This window comes from Rhinopithecus bieti, unplaced genomic scaffold (assembly GCF_001698545.2).
Source record: "Rhinopithecus bieti isolate Rb0 unplaced genomic scaffold, ASM169854v2 scaffold_17010, whole genome shotgun sequence".
Lineage (NCBI taxonomy): Eukaryota > Metazoa > Chordata > Mammalia > Primates > Cercopithecidae > Rhinopithecus > Rhinopithecus bieti.
Genome location: NW_016808932.1, coordinates 2,256,974 through 2,265,337, shown reverse-complemented (window position 1 = coordinate 2,265,337; position 8,364 = coordinate 2,256,974). Strand labels below are relative to the sequence as shown.

General features: G+C 51.9%; 1 long non-coding RNA gene across 1 annotated transcript in view; it reads right to left on the bottom strand.

Annotated features, from left to right (window-relative positions):
- The window catches only part of LOC108539304 (uncharacterized), a 23,726-nt gene extending 15,381 nt beyond the window's left edge, over positions 1-8,345 (bottom strand). The window contains exon 1 of the long non-coding RNA XR_001888326.1: positions 8,197-8,345. This is a non-coding gene — a long non-coding RNA (uncharacterized LOC108539304). The remainder of the gene's footprint in view (positions 1-8,196) is intronic.
- Between the last annotated feature and the right edge of the window lie 19 nt (positions 8,346-8,364).

Sequence of the window (8,364 nt, the reverse complement as noted above, 5' to 3'; positions counted from 1 at the left end):
AGGGAGGGAGGGAGGGAGGGAGGGAGGGATGGATGGATGGATGGAAGGAAATAAAAAAAGAGAAAGAAAGGAAGAGAGGAAGGAAGGAAGGAAAGAGAAGAAGGAAAGAAAGAAAGAAAATCACATTACGAAAGGGTCAAATCTAATGCAACGGAAAGGTAGAAAGGCTTAGAAGCTGTCTGGTCTTTACTGCTACTCAGACCTTCTGCTCAAAGCTGAACCTCCTATCTCCAGAGGCAAGACTCTAATTTTCTTTCTTTCTTTCTCCTCTCTTTCTTTCTTTCTTTCTTTCTTTCTTTCTTTCTTTCTTTCTTTCTTTCTTTCTTTCTTTCTTTCTCTTTCTTTCTTTCCTTCTTTCTTTCTCTTTCTCTCTCTCTCTCTCTCTCTCTCTCTCTCTCTCTTTCTTTCTTTCTTTTTTTGAGACAGGGACTCATTGTGTCACCCAGGATGGAGTGCAGTGGCACAATCACAGTTCACTGCAGTGACAAAGTCCTGGGCTCAAGCAATCATCCCGCCTCAGCCTCCCCAGTAGCTGGGACTACAGGCGCGTGCCACCACGCCTGGCTACAATTTTCTTTTATTCAGCATTTTCCAAATAGTTGCCAATGAACTTGTAATATTTTTTGTCATCAAGAAAACGTTATTTATTTTTCTGAGACAGGGTCTCATTCTGTTGCCCAGCCTGGACGCAGTGGTACGACTGCAGCTCACTACAGCCTCAGCCTCCTGGGTTCAGCAATCCTCCCATCTCAGCCTCCCGAGTAGTTGGTAACACAGGTGTGGACCACCATACCTCACTAATTTCTTATTTTATGTAGAGATGGGGATCTCACTATGTTGCCCAGGCTAGTCTCAAGTTCCTGGGCTCAAGCAATCTTCCCACCTCAGCATCCCCAAGTGCTGGCATTACAGGCATGAGCCACCACATCCAGCTACTTTTTTAAAAAAGGAATATTATATCAAGTTTCCCAGAGCAATTAAATTCCACCCTACCCAAGTTTCTGGCCCATGGAGCAAAGGTTCAGTGTGGGAAAGCTCTGCGGGAAGCAGCCATCTTGGATAAGCCAGTTGCCTCCCCACAGGAAGAGGAAGGAGCTTTCTCCTTGCCTGGACAACCAGAGTCATAAAAGGGTGCATCTTATTGATGTGGGCTAAATCAGAAATCCCCCACCCAACAGCAGGGGCACCAGTTTAGGGCAGGAAAGGAACAGGGCAGCCAGTGCTGAGTTGGATGGTGAGAGTTCTAAGGGTGATGGAGACCCAATCGATGCCCACAGTGTTCCCCTGGCACTAAGGGGGGTGGGTGTGAGTGAGTTGGTTCAGGGATCACGACCTCTCAGACCTTGGCAGGAGGTGAACTGGTTTACTTCTACTAAGAGGCGAGGGCAGGGGCAGAGCCTCAGTCTCCTGTCTCTGCAAGAGTCTGGGGTCACCTGAGGGCTGCGGTTGGGACTCGTTCATTTCTGCATCCCTGCACCTGGGCATCCAGCCCCGGCACCAAGCTACACTGCTTGTTTTTCTTTCCTGAAATGTACTATGCAGTCTCACCTCCAGGCCACTGGACTTACTCTCTCTCTTCCTAAAACACCTTTCTTGAATGTCTTCATATGGCTGGCTCCTTTGTGTCATTCAAATCTGCTATTCCCCTGGTTCCTCTTCAAAGTGGCCTTCCTTCCCTCATCACCACAGGTGAGAAGTCCCTGGGGCACTCTCTATTGTGTTACCTTTGTATATTACCTTCGGGGCCCTGAGCACTTTCTGAAATTATCTCTGTGTTAGACTGCATAATCCAAAGGTGGCCACTATAGTATCTCCCATTCCCCATGCAATTCCAGAACCTCACCACTCCCCATGAGGTGGAGTCTAATTCCGCCCCACCTTGAATCTGCATCAGCTTCTGACTTATAACCAAAGTGACTTTGGAAGCTGGGTCAGAAAAAGCAAAGCAGCTTCCACCTAGTTCCCCAGGATACTTGCTTTTGGAGCTCCCAGTCACTGTGTCAGAATCCAGCTGCCATGCTGTGGAGAAGCCCAAGCCACACGAAGAGGCTGAGTATAGCTGCTCCCATTAACAGCCCCAGCTGACTCCCAGTATTAACAGCCAGACATGTAAATAAGATTGCTTCCCCACCCATGACTCCAGTCCTCAGCCATCCTGGAGCAGAGACAAGTCACCCCCACTATGCCCTGACCAAATTCCTCACCCACAGAATGTGTGAGCATGGTCAAATATGTCAGCCTCCCATATAGGTGAGTTCCACATCCAAGGATTCAACCAGCCTCAGATCAAAACTATTGGAAAAAAATAAAATTAAAAAATAAGAATTTTTAAAAACACACATAAAAACAATACGGTATAATTATTTACATAGCATTTACATTGTATTGGGTATTACAAGTAATCTGGAGATGATTTAAAGCACACAGTGTGTGGGTTACATGCAAACACTACACCATTTCATATCAGGGACTCGGCATCCTCAGATTTTGGGATCCAAGATGGGATCCTGGAACCACTTCCCCCCAGAGACAGAGGGATAGCTCTAGTTGTTTGAAGCAAAACTTAGTAGTTTTGGAGTAATTTGTTACACAGAAGTAGTAACAAGAACAATATTTACTTATTGTCTGTCTCTTCCCACTAAAATGTGGGCTCCATGAAAGCAGGGAACTCTACGTCTTGGTCCTTCCTGTAGCCACAGTACCCTATACACAGAAGATACTCAATAATTAGCAGTTGTGTAAGTGGAAGAACCTGAATTTGGGAAACAATAGTGACTATGTTGCATAGTTTCTTTTTTTAATTTTTTTTTTGTGACTGAGTCTCACTCATTCTGTTGCCCAGGCTGGAGTACAGTGGCACGATCTCGGCTCACTGCATCCTCCGCCTCCTGGGTTCATGCAATTTTCCTGCCTCCGCCTCCCGAGTAGCTGAATACAGGCACACACCACCATGCCTGGCTAATTTTTGTATTTTTAGTGGAGACAGGGTTTCACTACATTGGCCAGGCAGGTCTCGAACTGCTGACCTCAAGTGATCCACCCGCCTCAGCCTCTCAAAGTGCTGGGATTACAGATGTAAGCTAGCGTACCCGGCTGATGTTGCATAGTTTCTGATTCATTTAACAAAGCACATAGTTATTGTACACCTACTATGTGACAAGCAAGTTGCCAGGGACTAGGGACACTGTGGGTTAGCTTTCTGTTCCTGTGAAATCCTAGCACAGGGACACTAGTGAGGACCACCAAAGAAACAGAAGGCCCCTCCCCACCTCTCGTTATCTGCTTGTCTAAAAGGCTGACTTTTCAAAAACTCTAGAGTTATGATTGCCAAATCCAGCCAGCCCACATCTGGGGGTATATTTAATTATTCCCAGGTGTGGCTCTTTTCCATCCACAGCTCAGTCACTTGTACTCTGGCCTCTCACTAGGCGAGCGGATGACTCCAGACAGGGACCATGTGGCAGGAAGGCTGCCTGGTTCTGCACATCTGGCCCCTTCCCGGGGGGTTCCTCCCCAACAGCTGTCCTCCTCGGGCTCCCTCGCCAAGCAGAAGGCCAAGCTTTCAAGCTCTAAAAGTAATTCTGGCAGGGGTGCTGCGGGCTGGGAGGGAGGCCTGCGGGACGCTCCTCCAGGTTTAACCACTTAATCCCCAAAGTACCTGCCAAGAACCAGTTAGCAAGTCTGGTTGGCGGGCCAGGCCGTCATTAATTCATTAAAGCAGGCTCCCGCTGGCCCATTATCTTCCTTGCCACTGACCACGTCGCCTTATGGGCCTGCAGAGTCCCCCTCTCTCCCCTTCCCCTGCTCCCAAGGCAGGATTCTACCCAGCCCTGGCCTCGACTCCCAGGCAGATTCCTCGGCTCCATTCTCTCTCCCTCCCTGCCCCCTCCGCAGGCAGGCTTCTCCCTCCCTCCCTCCCACGCCTCCGCCAGCCAGCGCTCACCATAAAGCGTCTTTTGTTCCCTCTCTCCTGTATCTTTGAGTATTGACTGGTTAAATCACACCCATCCTCCTCCCGGCCTCCCCAGCCTCAGAGGAGCCTCCCCTGGGGCTCTGGAAGAAAGGGAATTGCACTTGTGCAGGAATTCACTGTGCGCCAGCCCTGTCTGCTTACTGCCCCTATCTCCTCTTCCCCTGCAAGTCATGGGGTGGGGGGCGCTGTGTGACTTCAAAGACAGAAGCTCCAATTCCACTGGGGATCACTTAGGTGGATGCTCTCTGCCTCGGCTTCCCCTTTGAAATAAAAGGAATGGCACTGACCATTTCATGACATTCTCTGTTGACTGAAGTTAACAGACAGCCACTGCACTGGACTTTTTTTTTTTTTTTTTTTGAGACAGAGTCTCACTCTGTCACCTAGGCTGGAGTGCAGTGGTGTGATCTCAGCTTGCTGCAACCTCTGCCTTTGGGACTCAAGTGATCCTCCCACCTCAGCCTCCCAAGTAGCTGAGACTACAGGTGCACACCACCATGCTATTATTATTATTATTATTATTGGTACAGACAAGGTTTCACCATGTTGCCCAGGCTGGTCTTCAACTCCTGGACTCAAGCGATCCGCCCACCTCAGCCTCCCAAAGTGCTGGGATTACAGGATGGAACCACTGGCCCAGCCTGCACTGGACACTTTCAATGAATATTCTCTTATAATTCTCCCAATAACCCTGGAAGGATACAGCTCCAGTTTACAGATAAAGGTGCAGAGGTAATGGTTCTTTCTCAAGGTCATGCTGTCAGCAAGTGGCTGGGCGCTTAAGAGTCTCTCAACCATTATTCTCTCCTGACCCTTCTGGCACTTATTTCCCAGGAGGGCAGGTAGGAGTGGTGTGGAATGGCCAGCAATAATAATGGTACAATGTTGACTACCTTGGGAAAGAATGATAGTAAATGCACTATAATAATCACGATAGCTCACATGTATATCCACTGTTCTAGAACTTTCCATGTTTGAATTCATTTAACCCTCTTAATAATGTACCTACACATTAAGTACTATTATTGTCCCCATTTTACATATGGGAAAACTGAGTCTTGGGTTTTTGTTTCTGTTTGTTATTTTTTTTAAAGGATGACTTCTGAGAAAAGTATTGCTGGCTTGCAATAGAGACTCAGAACAAGCATACTGGATACATACACACACACACGTGTTTTAAATTATTATTGAGATGGAGTCTCGCTCTGTCGCCCAGGCTGGAGTGCAGTGGCGTGATCTCGGCTCTTCTTGGCTGACTTCTTGGCTGACTGCAACCTCCGCCTCCTGGGTTCAAGCGATTCTCCTGCCTCAGCCTCCTGAGTAGCTGGGATTACAGGTGTGCACAACCACGCCCAGCCAATTTTTGTATTTTTAGTAGAGTTGGGGTTTCACCACATTCACCATGCTGGTCTCAAACTCCTGACCTCAGGTGATCCGCCTGCCTCGGCCTGCCAAAGTGCTGGGATTACAGGGGTGAGCCACCCTGCCTGGCCTTTATGTAGAAAATATTGATTCTGCATATAGCTGAGCACACCCTTAAAACCTACGGGAATTGAAAGTGGTAGTTCCTACCCTATATGGCTGGCACAGGCCTCCCTCAAACACCTAAGGTACAGCTGTGAACATTCCTCTTTCTCTATTAGGGTAGGGAAAGTGGAGAGCACCCCATATCCAGCATAGAAGACAACAAACTATTTTCCTCCAGTGAATTTTCTTTCCCTTCTACTTAACTTACCAGAGCTGGGAAAAAACGGGTTTCCCCAAATTAAACCAAAAGCACAAATAAAGGCCGGAGCTGCTGGTATTCTGAGGTCAGATGTAGGCTGCAGAGAGAGAACTTTATCCGGGCCAGTGCAGGGAGCCGGAGCACGGGGGAACCCGCCCTGGGAGCGCAGGAAGGCAGGTGGTGAGCAATTCTCCGGGTGTCCCGAGGGTATGAGGGGCGGCGCTGGAGGGAAGCCGGGCGGGGCATCCTGAGGTCAGGGCGCCAGAGGCTGCAGAACCCTGGAGGGGACGCCCGGGCGGGACAAGGCAGGTAGGAGAACCCAGAGGTGTGGGAAGAGGGTGTCTCAGAGTCAGGGCGCAGCACGCGAGTAACTGTGGGGTAGAAGCCGGCAGGGGGGGGCGGAAATAAACTCCACAGAGACAACAACCTGCTGCCGCCCTCCCAACACCGACGCAAAACAGCGAAACTCCTGGCCGCCGCCCTCCCCTGCAGCGCAGGCCCCAGTTACCCAACTCCTCCCCTGTGCTCCGGCGCAGAGCGGCGCACTCTGCCCGCCCCTCCCGCAGCCTCCCCTTCCAGGCCCCGGGAGCGTTCCCACCCCTGACACTCACACACCGGTAAACGGGAACACAGTCAGGCTCCTGCCCGGAGTCCTCCGCCTCCCGCGGGTGCACCCGACATCCCGCACGCCTGGTCCCAGGAGGGGAGCGCTTATCCAGTCTCCTGGACGACAGAACCAGAGAAAGACGTGTCCCAGGCCTCTCCACAGTGCTATTTGATTTTACTCCCTTCCTCTATTTCCTTCTCATTCACTTTTCAATTGTCTTGCAACTTGTTTTCCAGGCAGTTTCTCTTTTTCTCTATCCTCCCCAAACTTCTTGTCCCTCCCCATCTCGTCGCTTGTTTTTTCTCTCCCTCTTACCCCACTTTTTTTCCTGCCTCTTCCCAAATTCCACGCTTTGGACTTCGCGTCTGTCGCTCAACTTCCTTTTTCTGCTCCCCGCGATACATCTAAAATGTTTTTCCCGTCCCTGGGACTGGGCAGCCTCAGCCTGACTCCTTTCAGTCGCGGGAGCCCCCAGCCTCTCCAACAGGAGAGGGAGAAGGCGGGGAGAAGTGGATGGGACCCCCGGCGCCCGGGAACCGAGCGGAGAGCGCCCCGAAGTGCGCACTTCTCTTTGCCAGCGCCCGGGCTGCACGGGCCCACGCGACATCTGTCGCCTGCGGTCCCGGCTCACACCCCGCGCACCCCCGCAGCTCCCTGGGCGCTGCCACCCCCCACGCTCCGGCTGCCGCCTTTCCCCGCGGGCGCAGACGCTCGGGCCTCGCCTTCAGGCGCCGCTCCAACTTCCCAGGGTGTCTGCGGCGCGCGGCCGGGGCTCGGCGGCGGGGACCCAAGGGCGGCTGGCTATGTTACCTTTGATATTCACCTTCCGGTCCTAGACTCATCTATGGTGGGCTCAGCCTGATTCTCTCTCCCTCATTCTCTGCAGCGCTCCTCGCTACTCCAGGATCCAGAGTAGTAAGACGATGCTTACACTGTGCGCTTCCTCAAAGCGCCTAGCACAGTGCCAGGCGCACAGCTAAGTCACAATAATTCCCCCACCCCAAGAACCTAGTACCTTCCTCCCACTGACACCAACCACACTAGGCGCTCAATACCCACTTCCCGTCCTAAGTTCTCAAAGCATTACCCCCCTAAACAGTGCCCAGCACCCCGAAGGAGCTCAATAAATGTTCCTTCCTTAAGGCTTCCCATTGGAGTTTGCCTGAAAGCCTTCTATTCCAGCCCACTCTGAAGGCGTCTCCTTCCCATCGCGGCTACAACCGTCTGGAGAGAAGGAAGCCAAACTCCTTAAACAGGACACCTCACTGGAGAAGGAGCGACGTTGGCAGGGCAGAAGAAAACTGCAAATGCGCGGAGCTTGGGAAGAAAGATTGGGCCAGCCAGAAACCTGGAAGGGGAGGAAGTCTCGAGATGCGCTTGGGGTGCCAGAGAATGGGGATCAGAGATTGGAGAAGTGACACTTAGGGAGAAGAGGTTGGGAGCAAAGGTGATGGAGACGGTGGCGACTCAAGAACAGCAAGAGGCTTGGAAAGGGACCGAGGACCTTTCCTGGCACTGCGATAGACTTTAAGTATTTGGAGTGGCTTACAACTATATTCTCATTGCAGGCATACTTTTTATTTGCATTGTGTGTTTATTTGTGGGGCTGGTGGGGATTCTGGAGGTTGAAGTCCTCCTCAAGCCACCGAGCTATAAGTGAGTAGCAAGATGCGCTTAAGGACTCGGAGACATAGGGGCAGAAATGGTGGACCTGACACTTGGAAGGAAAGACTAGGGACTGGGTAGGAGAGGGGGGCCGGAGATGCTTGCAAGAGAAGAGAATGGAGGAAGAAGGAGAAGGGAAGAGAAAAAAGCCAAACTTGCCACTCTCCCGCTCCCGGGCCAGTGCCCAGCTGCCGCGCCCTGGCTCTCGGTCGCTCGCTCGCGTACCTGTTGCTTGCTCCGGCTGGGTCTCGGCTCCGGCCCCACCAAGAAGCCCCGCGTTCCTACAAGTTCCGCCTGCCGAGCAGCCAGGCCGCCAGCGCCGCCACCTGCGCGGCCGCGCACAGCCAGGGCCAGTAGGTGGGGAGCGCGCCGGGCGCCGGCGCCCTCCGGCTC